This window comes from Salvia hispanica, chromosome 1 (genome assembly GCF_023119035.1).
Source record: "Salvia hispanica cultivar TCC Black 2014 chromosome 1, UniMelb_Shisp_WGS_1.0, whole genome shotgun sequence".
NCBI lineage: Eukaryota > Viridiplantae > Streptophyta > Magnoliopsida > Lamiales > Lamiaceae > Salvia > Salvia hispanica.
The window spans coordinates 1,463,083-1,478,309 of NC_062965.1; the positions used below are offsets into that span (position 1 = coordinate 1,463,083).

General features: G+C 37.5%; 1 pseudogene; it reads left to right on the forward strand.

Annotated features, from left to right (window-relative positions):
• Window positions 1-1,786: 1,786 nt before the first annotated feature.
• LOC125220722 lies at window positions 1,787-14,849 on the forward strand (annotated as a pseudogene).
• Window positions 14,850-15,227: the final 378 nt, after the last annotated feature.

The following is a 15,227-nucleotide window of genomic DNA, read 5'->3' on the forward strand; positions in this document are numbered from 1 at the left end:
TTATGGGCTTTCACTCAAATATATTTTTAGGACCCATTAATTTTTAGGGTTAGAAAATATAATCCCATTATAATTTGGAGTGATTTCTGAATCAGATGAACAAACTATATCCAAATAATCGAATTGCACAAAATCAAATAGTATTATCGTTCGAATTTTTTTCTTATAACAGAAAAACTCCAAAATCCTTATTATATTTCTAGGGATCAGATTAGGGACGGATTCACTAATTACCAAGACCTCTTTGTTCTTCATTAAGGGAGATGAGTCAAACTCCAACCACGCGACTGATATGTTTAACAGATTACAAAGAAGAAGCCCACACAACTATTACAATGACAGTAACTAGTTCTAGCTAGGATTCTTGAGTAATCTTGACTCCTTGACACACCTACACACTCAAGAAGATAGTTAGTATAACAACACAAGATCCTTGCGGATCTAAACAACAACTAACAAGAGGCAGTAAAGAGAAACAGAATAGATCACATGATATGGCTCAGAGTCCGCCACATAACCCAGATCTATTCAACTAGAACCGAATCCAAGGGAGCAACGATGAATCAACTGGAGTCTACCCTCACACCGTCACAACCTTCACCGCACCGCCCCTTCACACCGGATTAGGTCACTGGAACCGCCTCAGAACAGAAACCCTAGTTATCACACTACAAGCAACCGAAGCAGTTGCCTTCCAAACGACTCAGAGATCAAATATACACACAAGGATGGTGGATATTCTATAAACAAACACACATCGCAAACCCTCAATCCAACGGCTAAGGAGCACAATCCAAGAGAAGAGGCACGTGGCAGCATCTGGTGTGAAGGAGAAGCAGTTGGGCTTTCGGGCCAAGTCCAAAGAATGGGTAAAAGTCCCAGACAAAAATTAAATCAGGCCCAAGCAATAATAGTCCACATATACTCAACAATATTTAATACATAAATAAATATTTTATCCAGATAATATTTTATTTAAATATTTTATAGTAACGCCAGAATTGATGCCGATCTATCCAGCTAGCTACGGTGACTGTCTGCACATGTTAATTTAGTAAAATAAGATCCATATTCAGTAAATGTATTTTAATAATGTCTACTCTTCACCTACTGTTTATAATATAGGGAGTAATAAATTTATTATCAAACATGCAATAAAAACACAAAAACTCGTTTTCTTTATTTTATTTAGAAAAAACACGTTGTATTAGGTAGATGTGTCAGTAATATAATTGCCTCATAGCATACCAAAATGCACCCTGCAGGGCCTAACTAAATTAATACTCTCTGAAAAAAAATTATTTGGATTTATTGAAGAAAGTTAGTGAAAAAATTTAAGTAGGATTATATTTTTATATGGTAAAATTAAAGATAATGTGACATCAAAAACACATATTATGGCGTCTCTCAAGTCTCACCTATGAACTATATATATTGCATCCAAAATTCAACAACGAAGTCGGAAATATCATTAACATATCCAAATCTCAATTTATTTTAAATTAAAAAATATATGCATACGCTAGTATAGATGCATGAGTTACATTAGACTATTAGAGAAAATAAATGCAGCACAACCATAGTCCATAGAAGATTAGAGATTCATTTAAATAATTAAATTGTATCTTGATGATAAAAGATTCCTACCAACTATTGCATAGTTGTATTTATTGACTACTCATGCATAGTTAACATAAAATTATCACACAACCACAAAAAAATGAAGGCGCCGGCGGCGTCCTCCGCCGCCCTCCTCCACAAGGTGTGCCGGTCGCCGTGCTTCTTCACCGTGGTTGCCCTCATTCTACTCATGATGATCCTCTACGGCAAGGACTACCGCCCTTACCGGAGCTTGTCATGGGCAACAAGTGAGTTGTCATGTTTTGATTCGAGTCGTGTTAGGCCGGGACAGGTTTGGCTTAAGGCTTGTATCATACTCCCTCCGTCCACCAAAAATAGACATAGTTGTGTATGGTACTGGTTTTAATATGAAATTAGTAAAGTAAAAAAAGATGGGAAACGTAAGAGATGAATAGTGTTAGTGTTAGTATTTAAATGTTTAAAACTTTCCATACTTAGAAAGTAGTCTAATTTAGTGAACAGTTCAAAATGGTAAACCCTGTCTTTTTTTTTTTTTTTTTTTTGAACATATAGAGTATTTGTGAACTATTATTATTATTATTATTATTATTATTATTATTATTATTATTATTATTTATTTAGAGAAGAAAAGAGAAAAGTTGGCTTTCGTGGTGGGAGAGGCGGATAGTGGCTGCGACGTCTTCAGCGGGCGGTGGGTGTGGGACGATCGCCACCCGCTCTATGAGGAAGCCGAATGTCCGTACATTGCATCGTCTATGACGTGTCAGGAACACGGCCGCACCGACACGGCTTACCAACATTGGCGATGGCAGCCTCATGCTTGCTCTCTTCCAAGGTCTCATTTTTTTCAGTATAGTTAATTTCACTATGAATGCAATTATTATTATTATTTCTTTTCATTCAATCGTCAAGAACTACATTAATAATGCTGCATTTTTACGGAATGAAATAGAATATTTTCACTCTAAATCTAATCACATGTGGAGCAAAATTTCATTTTATTAGTATAGTGAATTTCAACAAAACTTTTTAATTTTTAGTATGATTAAATTCATAACACATTGTCACATTATATGTTCAATGCCGCGTTTTCATGTTCACAAAGAAAATTGCAAATTTTTATGTACATTTGGTTAGAAATTAACATCTTATGTTGAAACACGACAGTTTCAATGCGTCGTTAATGCTAGAAACTCTTCGAGGCAAGAGAATGATGTTCGTGGGCGACTCTCTAATTTTGGGTCAGTTTTATTCGATGGTCTGCCTTGTCCAAAAGATCGTACCATCGTACGAGGCAAAATCCATTACAAGAGACATGAACGGTTCACTCATTGTTTTCACAGCCAAGGTACATGATTCGGACCACATATACTCCTTCGGTCTCATGTCAAATGTCACTTTTCTTTCGGGCACAATTATTTATGTGATAGGAGTGTTAGGGAGATTTAGAATATTAAACAAAACGGATAATCGTGATATATCACTTTCAGATCAAATCAATTTCGGTGGTTCTACCAAAATATTTGATCGGATACAATTCAGAACTATTATATGTTGATGTTCGAAAAGTATATAGAACGAAAAGAATCGATCAGATTTTGAAGAAGATGAACCAGTGCATCTGTTGAGGGAAAAACCGAATTAACTGTTTTTCAAAAGGTTTCCGAAATTGCAAACTAGTCCTTTGACTTTCAGAAATTACATTTTCAGATGAATTACTATGGAATGAATGGAGTAGAAATTGCAAACTAGCCCTTTACTTAACTCACCTAACACAATTTTTCTTAATCTCCATGCCGAAAAGAAACACTTCCATTACTATGGAATGAATGGAGTAGAAATTTAAAATAGTTTGATCTGTTTACAGGATTACAACGCAACGATAGAATTCTACTGGGCGCCGTTTCTCCTAGAGTCGAACTCCGACAATCCATTCATACACAGAGTAAAACCAAGCGACAGAGTTGTGCGGAAGGGCTCCATCAACACACATGGTGATCACTGGAAAGGAATCGATATAATGGTGTTCAACACCTATCTCTGGTGGATGGCAGGTCCCAAGTTCAAGATACTGTAAGCATTGACGAACACACATGCATTGCCAAATTTTCGATATTTTGTGTGAAACGCTGTCTATCATCACAAAAACATACTTCCATCCGTCCACGAAAAATAGATCAGTCCCAATAGTCTAGTCCCTATGTATATTTGCCCTATAAATACCAATGTACAATGTATCAAATAAACACAATTCAGTGAATAAACAATCTTCTCCAATGTTCAATATCTGATTATTCAACATGGTATCAGAGCAATGTTTCGATCCTAGTTTTTTCAATCCAAAATCAGGAAACACCTTTTTCGAACTCAGAATTTTTTTCATCATCGTTCAGTACCATTACAGCCCTCTGGCCAAGATCCAGCAATATACAACTCCTTTTTTTTTCCAATCTCAAACCTGCAAACCAAAATCAAGTGAGAATCCAATTCAAATGGCCAAATCAATTGAATCAGTTTCAATAGGATTCAAACTCGATGGAAAAAACTTCCCTATTTGGTCCAAACTCATGCTCGTTGCCGTCGGCAGCCGAGACAAACTGGACCATCTTGAGGGGGATGCCATTCCTCCCAAATCTGACGATCCAAAATTCAAAGAATGGCAGGCTGCTGACTACACGGTGTTCTCATGGCTGATCCAAAACATGGAGCCCCGGCTAGTCATACAGTTTGCCCAACATCAGACGGCCAAGGCCATGTGGAAGAGCTTGGTCACAACCTTCGGCGTGAGAGCCGATCGAGTCCAAATCTATGATCTCGAAATGACAACAATCAAGACGATTCAAGGAGATAACACACTCGAGTTCTACTGGGGAGAACTCCAGAAACACTGGATCAATTTCGATGCAAGAAAACCATGTCCCTACACCTGTTGTGACAAGGGAATCGAAATTTACATGAAGGAGACGAATATTCAAAGGTTACACCAGTTTCTCGGTGGCCTCAACGACAAGTACGACAGCCTCCGGAGAGAAATTCTCAAACTTGGGGATGACACAACAGCCGAGGAAGCTTTTGGCATCGTCAAACAAGAAGAAGGGCGGACTGCGGTTTGGAAGCCATCGGTCAACCCGACTACTGACTCAGGGGAGGCCGGAATTGGAGCCGGTTTTGGAGCCCGATTCAGGCAACCGCCGCCACCCGCTCAGAACCGAACACCCGCACCACCACACACCCGCGACCAGCAACCACCACAACCACATGGATACACCCAGAATCGTCCAGCAAAAATCGAAAAATCCAAGCTTTACTGTACACACTGTGGTATGAACAAACACACAATGGAGACATGCTTCAAACGCATCGGATATCCGGAGTGGTGGGAGGACGGGCACAAATTGAATCGGAATGGAACGGCGAAAGGAAAATCAGCGGTGGGGCGAGATGAGAGCACCGGAGTCGTCGCCACTGCGGGTAGCCAAAAGGCCGCCTACGCCGGCAACGACACCAAAATAACGATCGAACCTCCAATCGGAGGCGGGTGGTGGCCAGAAGCCGAAGAGGCAGCGGCAGCGGCGGCGGAAATAGCAAAGGCCCGGTGTGGGAATGCGAACGAAGGTAAAGGGTTTGGGATTTTAATCCCAAACCCTCCTCTTTTTAACTTATTACAAAATCCACCCCACATTTTTCCCCCACCCCCCTCCATTTTTAATAATTTACGAAAACCACCCCATTCTGGTAATATTTATCAAACTGGACCTCAAACTCCCCACATATACGAAACAGCCCCCCAAAGCTCATTAATCCCTGTTTTTGGCCATAAAAATTGTTCTACCTTAGACGATCCATATATGGCTCGAATATGTCATGTTCAATCGACGGAGGGTAAGAAAGATAAGCGATGGATTTTTGATTGTGGTGCTACTGATACAATGACATATGATTTAGAAGATTTATGTAACTTAACTACGTCACGGAGAAAATATGTTGAAACTGCTAGTGGAGAACTAGCTCGGGTGGAAGGGGCTGGCACTATTCGAATTTCTCCGTTATTAACTCTATCAAATTGTCTTTATGTTCCGTCTCTATGCCAAAAGTTGATGTCTGTTAGCCATGTAACAAAGGAGCTCAATTGCACCCTTCTAATGCATCCTAAGTTTTGTGTTCTACAGGGTATTCGGACGGGAGCGATTATTGGGCGTGGCACTGAAAGCTATGGGTTGTACTACGTGGATGAGATAGCTAAACCGGGCAAAGTAATGTTGGCTCAAAGAACTTCAGAACAGGATATGATGTTATGGCATAGGCGGTTCGGACATCCATCTTCGGGTAATTTGAAAATTTTATTTCCTAGTCTTGTTTCAAATTCAGCATTTAATTGTGAAACTTGTGTTTTGGCAAAGAGCCACAGACAATCTTTTCCTTCTACCGATACTAGAGTTGAGACTATGTTTTCATTAATACATTCTGATGTGTGGGGTCCGTCTCCTATTACCGGGGGACATGGGTTCCGCTATTTTGTCTTATTCATTGATGATTGCACTCGAATGACGTGGGTCTATTTTTTGAAAAATAAATCTGATGTTTTTTCAAAGTTTGTTGATTTCTACTCGATGATTCTTACCCAATTTCAAACCAAAATTCAAATTCTTCGGTCTGATAACGGGGGAGAATTCGTGAACTCAAAAATGAAAGATTTTTGTGCTAAAAAAGGCTTATTGCATCAAACATCTTGTGCCTATACACCTGAGCAAAATGGGGTAGCCGAACGGAAAAATAGGGTCGTCCTAGAAATGACTAGGGCACTTCTCCTTGATTCCAAGGTTCCAAAATATTTTTGGTTAGAGGCTGTAGCTACTTCCATTTATCTCCTCAATCGCCTTCCTACTCGCAGTTTAAAAATGAGATCTCCTCTCCAAGCCTTGTCTTCCTTAACAACAGTCCCATCTGCTCTATCTCTTGAACCCCGTATTTTTGGATGTTCCGTATTTGTTCATATTCCGAAAAATGACCGTACCAAACTGTCTCCCTGTGCCCTAAAATGTGTTTTTGTAGGATATGGCATAAACCAAAAAGGATATAGATGCTACGATCCTAACAGTCGACAAGTCATTACCACAATGAACTGTCATTTTTTGGAAAATGAGTTCTTTTATGGTTCCCAACTTCCAAGTCAGGGGGAGGGAAATACGATAGACTTCCTGAGTTGGTCACCTATGCCATACACAACAGATCCTACTGAGGGTCTACCTGAACCACCTAATACTGCCCCCGAGCAAGTCTTGCACACTATACAACCTGTGGAACCCGGTGACTCACCAATAACCCGTCCGACGCCTGAGGTAAACAATACTGCAATTGAAATTCCTGTTATTACTGATGATACTTCTGAATGTTACCCAGTAGATGGAGACACTGGACAATACATCCTTCCTTACCGGAGTAATCGAGGTGTCCCACCCAAAAGATATTCGCCGGAAAGAAGGGGGAAAGCAAGATACTCAGTAGGGAATATAGCCAGGGCAAACTTGACAAAAATGGCTAGAGCTTTTGAAGAAGCATTATATGAGGAAGAGGAGATTCCCCAGTCAGTTGAAGAAGCCATGAAAAATAAAAAGTGGAGAGAAGCTATGCAGATAGAATTGAAGGCACTTGCAAGGAATCATACTTGGGAAAAATGTCTGCTCCCAGAAGGGAAAAGCGCAGTGGGATGTAGATGGGTATTCACAATCAAACGACGACCAGATGGATCCATTGAAAGGTACAAAGCCCGACTTGTAGCAAAAGGATACACTCAAACCTATGGAGTGGATTATTCCGAAACCTTCTCCCCAGTAGCCAAGATGGATACCGTTCGAGTATTACTCTCAATTGCAGCAAACAAAGATTGGCCTTTACATCAATTCGACGTTACAAATGCCTTTCTACATGGAGAGTTGAAGAAAGAAGTCTATATGGAGAGCCCTCCTGGCTTTGATGGAGAATTCAAAGAAGGAGAGGTATGCCGACTGAAGAAAACTTTGTACGGACTAAAACAGTCTCCAAGAGCATGGTTTGGTAGATTCAGTGAGGCAATGAAGAAATATGAATATCAACAAAGCAATGCAGATCACACCTTGTTCCTAAAAAGGAAAGGAGAAAAGATTACTTGCCTACTGATCTATGTTGACGATATGATCATAACAGGAAATGATGAAGAGGAGATCGATCAACTCAAGAAAAATCTAGCAACTGAATTTGAGATGAAAGATCTAGGAGCATTGAAATACTTTCTTGGAGTAGAAGTATTAAGATCAAAGTTACCAAAGGCTTGTGGGGAAGCTAATCTACTTATCTCATACTAGACCTGATATTGCATACGCAGTCAGTATAGTAAGTCAGTTTATGCACCAACCTCAACAAAAGCATCTCGAAGCAGCACTAAGGATCGTGAGATATCTAAAAGGAACATTTGATCACGGGATCATGTTCAAAAAGAATGACCATTTGGAAATTCATGGGTACACTGATGCAGACTGGGCAGGGAATCCTGTTGACAGGAGATCCACTTCTGGTTACTTTACATTCATTGGGGGAAATTTGGTCACCTGGAAAAGTAAGAAACAGAAAGTGGTGGCACTCTCAAGCGCAGAAGCAGAATTTAGAGGTATTAGAAATGGATTGACAGAACTCTTATGGTTACGAAGACTAATGGAAGAATTGGGGTTATTTTCACAGAAAACATGTCAGCTTTTTTGTGATAACAAAGCTGCCATTAGTATATCAGAAAATCCAGTTCAACATGATCGAACAAAACATGTTGAAGTTGACAGACACTTCATCAAGGAAAAAATTGAGGCAGGAATTGTTGAATTCCCTTTTGTTCGATCCAAAGATCAACTTGCAGACATATTGACTAAGTAGGTTGGCGCCAAAGTTTCTGGTTGTACTTGGCAAGTTAGAAGTATCAGAATCCGTTTAGCAACTTGAGGATGTTGGAAAGACAACTTGAAGTATCGAGAATGTGGGGAAGAGAAAGTATGAAGTTGACTAGACTGGAAAGGATATAGCCTTTATAATGTAGAGTCCCAATAATTTAGTCCTATGTATGTTGCCCTATAAATACCCGATGTACAATGTATCAAATAAACACAATTGATGAGTCAAACAATCTTCTCCAATGTTCAATATCTGATTATTCAACAATATTTGTCATTTTTTATTGTCCACGAAAAATATGGCACATTCTAAAAGAAAAGTTTTCAACAATTTCTCTCTTGCACTTTTTTCTCTTCCTATTACATAAGTAATAATATGGACCCCACATTCCACTAGCTAACCTGCTTATTTTTAAATTATATAACTACTTTCACCAATTTTACATTAAAACTCGTGTCATTCACAAAGTGTCTTATTTTTCGTGGACGTAAGTCAATATCGTTTTAAATGAGACAAGGAACGCCGACGTCGAAACAAACATAGAGGAGGGTGGCGACAGGGAGCATCGGATGGCGATGAAGAGCATGCTATGGTGGGTTAACAAAAACATGGGTCAGAACAAGGCAGTCTTCTTCACTACCATATGCGCCCTTGCACCTATAGTAAGTGACATGATCACACAATTTGCTACCACTTTTTCTATAATATTTCCTCCAGTTTTCCTGTCACCGGTTTGTGGGGGCACTTAAATTTCAGAAATGTAATGGAAATAGGGTTGAAAAATTGATAAGATGTCAGATCCTTTTCAAATATTAGTTTTATAATAAAATGTGTGAGAAAGAATAAGTTAGTGGAGATAGCAGGTCAGCTATAAAAATAGATAAAAGTGAAATACAGCCAATTTTGTGGAGACGGATGAAAATGGAAAAATAGAAACAAAATTTGAGGGGACGTGAAATTAATAACAACGTGATGCAAAATATTAGTGTGTATTTGCAGTGCTAGTGAATAGGAGAGTGATGAGAAGGAAATTGCTACAACCAGACAGAGATGATAGATGATGCAAACTACTGGGGATCATCCTGTGGAAGAAGGATCATGATGAACGTATTAGAGGGAGGAGTTCAGAAAGTGAATATCAGATAGCGTTGCTCAACATCAGGAGTATCGAGCTATAGAAAGGGCAGCACACTGTTATAAGAAGCAATGGAGCCCTTTAACGCCAGACAGCTGACGACCGGTGACTATGCAGTTGTGCTCATTGGTGTTTGCCTGGACTTCAAGATACTTGGAATGAACTTCTTTTCTTTAGCTTTTATGCATTAATTGATTTTAGGAATGAGTAAAGAAGAGAGATAAAATAGAGAGTGATCTTGGAATGATTTATTTTAATAAATGAGAAAATGTCTCAATTATATCTTTTGACAGCTTAAAAAATAGAAATATGATTCAGTTGACTTAGGAGGAAGGGTATTTATATTTAAAGATGGAAGAAAATAGTTGTTGATTGCATTGAAGCTGCCAAGTGTTCTTTTTGCTTGAGTTATTTTTCTTTAGTTTTGCCTAAGTTGATTAAATTAAAGTCAAGTTGGATTTACATTAATTTATACATTCCTTTTAGTTTATTTATTTGGTTATGATACACCAAAATGTACGTAAGTTAAAACAGTTACCTTAAAAAAGGTTAAAGACATTTTCATACAAATAAATTAAATACTAAACTATGATACAAAACTGAATATTTGTAATTATTTTGTAGCATTTTAAAACCATTATTCAAATATGATTCGAAGCCTATATATATAGGACTTTTTTCGTAATTCATGATTTAACCATTCGAGCTTAATACATTTTGGTCCAGCGCCTATATGATTTAAGACTGAAGTAACTAGAATTTAAACCCATACACGAATTAGTTATACAGCCCATTACTAATACTTGGAAAATAAAAATAACTTTAGTAGGCCAATTAAGGGGTAGGATAACAAGCCCAATATCTAAATAAATCGAACCTATTGATTTTTCTTGACTCCATTGATTAATTATAGACTTTTAGGTCTTATTGTTCTTTTTTTTTTGCTTAAAATGGAAAATCAAAACCAAAATCATATTTAATAAGTAAATAAAACATTTTATCTAGCTAGATTTATATTTTATATAAATATTTCTAATCTTATAATAATGAAAATTTTATTTAGTTTTTCTGATATTTTTAGAAATATTCAATTTAGTGATGTTCCAAATTTGTTCTGATTTATATCTTAAAATTCAAAATTTCGAATCTGATTGATGTATGCAAAAAGTGATATAAATCCGAATGTTCACCCCTATTTATGTGTTTGCATCTGCTAATTATTTAAACTAAGTTAACCAACAAATTTACTAATTTTGAATTGTTTCATTGTGATAGTAACGCCAGAGTAGCTGCCGATGTCTAATCTGCATAAGTTAATTTAGTAAAATAGGATCCATATCATTAAATGTATTGCAATAATGTCGACTATACCCTTCTATTTATAATATTGTTATAAATTTATTATCAAACCCCCCCAAAAAAAAACTTAAAAACTCGTTTTCTTTAAGGATAATGAGTTTATGGAAAGGCAATTTATAAGGTAATAAAGATATTGAGTTTATGGAAGGCAATCTGTATATATATGATGATTTGTCATTTTAAATTAAAAAAATTCATGCGTAACAAAACTAATTATTGTAGTAACAATAAAAGCTTTGCATACTTGTATTTATTTACTCCTCATGCATAATTAATCAACATAAAATTATCACACAACCACAAAAAAATAAAATGAAGGCTGTCCCCGCCTTCCTCCGCCGCCCTCCTCCGCAAGGATTTCCCGGTCACCGTACTTCTTCACCATAACGGCCCTCATTCTGTTCATGACAATCCTCTACTGAGGACTACCGCGCTTCCCTGAGATCATCATGGACAACAAGTGAGTTGTCGCGTTTTGAGTTATGTTGGGTCAGATCAGGTCGGGTCGGGTCAGGTCTTGCTAAGGGCTAATATGTTACTATAACTTATAATTCTATGTGTGAACATTTTTTGGTATTTAGAGAATAAAGGAGAAAAGTTACCTTCCGGGGGGGGAGGCCGATAATAGTTGTGACCTCTTCAGGTGGGGGTGGGTGTGGGACGACCACCGCCGGTTTTTCTAAGGAGGCCGAATGTCCTTACCTTTATACGCCCTTGTGTGACAAATTGACCGGCCCACGGCTTACCAACATTGGCGATGGCAGCCTAAAGCCTGTCCTCTTCCAAGGTTTCATTTTATTTACTACAGTTAATTTCAATGTGAATGCAATTCAATTCGAAAAAAATACTCCCTCCATCCCAAAAAGATGTCACACTTGTGGGATGGTATGAGATTTAGGAGGTTTTTGTTTTGTGTGTTAGATGGAAAAAGAAAATATAATTTTTATATTAATGTGAGAGAAAAAAAATTTCAAAAATAGAAATGTGACATTATTTGTGGGACAAACTCAAAGAAAAGTGTGACATGTGTTATGGGACGGTGAGTACAATAATGATGCAATTATTTGGAATGAATAGTAACATTTGCACTCTAGTCCCATTTGGAACAAAATTTTCATTTTATTAGTACCGTTAATTTCATTGCGAATGCAATTCACTATTTTCAATCATTTGAATCTTACACTCCTTCGTCAAGAATATGCATTTTGGGTTTGCCGTGTTTTAACGCAAAATTGGTAAAAATAAGACCTCATTAGAGAGAAGAGTTTTCAAAATTGGAAAGTGCATATTCTTGTGAAGGCGAACTAAAAAGAAAATAATGCATATTTTTGTGGGACGAAGGAAGTATAAAACATTTTAAATATAAATTCAACGGGATCATAACATTCTTACAAAAGAAGATACTTTAATTTTCATGATAACTAAACTTTAGCTCAAAAATTCGATCTCGTGCTAAAAACGATAGTTTCATCACGACATTAATGCTAGAAACTCTTCGAGCAGGGAGATTGATGTTCGTGACTAAATTTTGGCCCCTAAACATATAACCAAAATACAATTTGTTCAAAACATTCACTTTTAAAACAGGACTTTAGCAAATGAAAATGTCGGCAGTAGTCCTTTTTACGGTTTCGTAAAAAAACTAATGGTCAACGTTAAATGCACAGTGGCATGACCTTTAGTTTTTGACGGAACCGCAAAAGACCCCGACATGGATTTCATTTGTTATGAACTGTTTTTCAAAAAGGGGAAAGTTTTGGACAGTTTCGTTTTTGGTCATGTGTTTATGACCAAAATTGATCGTTTACTCAAAAAAATTGTTCTTTTCATGTAAGATTGGCTGAAAATTAACATCTTACGTTTTTAAACACTACAGTATCAATGTATCATTACTGCTAGAAACTCTTCGAGGAAAGAGAATGATGTACGTGGGCGACTCTCTAAATATGGGCCAGTATTATTCAATGGTCTGCCTTGTACAACAGTTCATACCGTCGTCGGCCAAATCCTTTACAATATATTTAATGGTTCACTCAGGATTTTCGAAGCCAAGGTACATATTCCTTCTATCTCATGTCATATTTCTTTCATGCCCGAAGATAAAGTCAAGTAGCAATGTAACCGGTGTACCACCACTAGGGATGTCAAAGTAGCCATAATCCGTGGGTCAGCGAATAGTCCGTCAATTTACGAGGGTTAGGGCTGAAAATTTCTAGCCTAATAAAATTACTGACCCAATTAGCCCGCACCGTTGCTTTGCAGCCGTTAGGGCCACACCCGAAAACCGATAAAATTTCCATCGTTCTACTTGTTTGTCTATAATTCGACACTTCATTGGTTATTTTATAATATAGATTACTAAAAAAATAACTTTCAATTTTATATATTAAATTTTTATTAACGTAATAATAGATATATAAATTAGAAACTTCAAATTCACTAAAAAATATATTTAAATTTTTAAAACATTTTCTTTAAAATTTCTTGATGTTTATATTATATTTTGCATAAATCTCAAATATTAGTATTTGATCATATTTATGTTTGAGTTTAAGCATGTATCTCAAATTTATCATAATTAAATATTTTACATTTTATAAATATAATTAATTTTCATCATTATTTATTGGATTGATCGCATGTTAATTTTATCGGTAGCAACCCGTTAGCCCTCACCCGATTGACCCGCAACCCGAATAGGGTTGGCGCTCCGATAGGCTGGCCCGATTGACATCCCTAACCACCACGTATAAAGAATTAAAAGTGACATACATACCCTGCAATGCATCTTAAAAATTGAGACATTTAAAGTAACCTTAACCCTTTACGGATTACAACAGCGACTATAGAATTCTCTTGGACGCCTTTTCTCCGAGTCGAACGGCGACAATCCGGTGGTGCACCATATAGAAAGGCGCGAATTGCTGCGGAAGGACGCCATCAACACGCAGGCGATCACTGGAAAGGAGCCGATATAATGGTGTTCAGCACCTATTATTGGTGGATGACGGGTCTCAAGATCAAGATACTGTACACCACTAAATTTTCGATAATATGAAAATTTAATTTCTTTAAATTTTCGCGCCCGCCTTTGACTATATGTCATAACCATTTTTTCCAACAGACAAGGAACCTTCTACGACCAAAAAATAGAGATAGAGGAGGTGGCGGTCGAGGAAGCTTATCGGATGTCGATGAAGAACTTGGTGTGGTGGATTAACGAAAACATGGATCCCAACAAGACGGGGTCTTCTTCACTACCTGGCCCGTGCACGAAAAGTTGAGTGATATGATCATACAACACCACCCCTTTTACATAGCGAGTAAATGTCAGTTTTGGTCCTAAACATATGTTTAGGACCACTCACCATGATTTTAGTTGTTATGGACCTGTTTTCAAAAAGTGAATGTTTTGGACCAAATTCGGTTTTTGGTTATATGTTTAGGACCAAATTGACATTTACTATTTGTTGTAACACTACCTAATGCAACAGTGCTACTCAATGGGGAGGTGATGCGAAGGGCAATTGCTACAACGAGACAGTGAGGATAGATGTGAGAAGGGTGAGTTACCGGGATTAGACAACGATAAGAGTGTGATGAAGGTGATAGGGGAAGAGTTCGCGAAGTTGAGAAATCCGATAACGTTTCTCAACATCACGCAGTTGTCGAGCTACAGGAAGGATGCGCATGTATCCATTTATAAGAGGAAATGGAGCCCTCTGACGCCCGAGGAGATCGCGGACCCTGCGACCTATGCCGATTGCAATCACTGGTGCTTGCCTGGGCTTCGGATACTTGGAATGAACTTCTTTTTGCTAAGCTTTTATATCCTTGATATATTTCTATTTTTGAGTATGTGAATAGATTTTAATGAGGGGACGGAGGGAGTAGGATTTTAATTTGTGGACATGTATTCTAAAATGATAATTGTGATATTATTTTGTGTGGATGGAGAGTATTGTACATTATTAATACTTTGGAGATTTAATTACTTTGATAGTATGATATTTTTCCATTGATAGAGGAAATAAGTATTAAATTTGGTTATAATTTTCAGTTTGGATAATTGGCTTTCTTGAAACTATAAAATTCACAAATCCCAATTTCATTTAGTGTTTTTTTTTTTAAATGGATTCGGATATTTTCATACTACCAAAATACTTTTCAAAGGTATCATACCTTATCAGTAAATCACGTTATACCAAAAATTCGT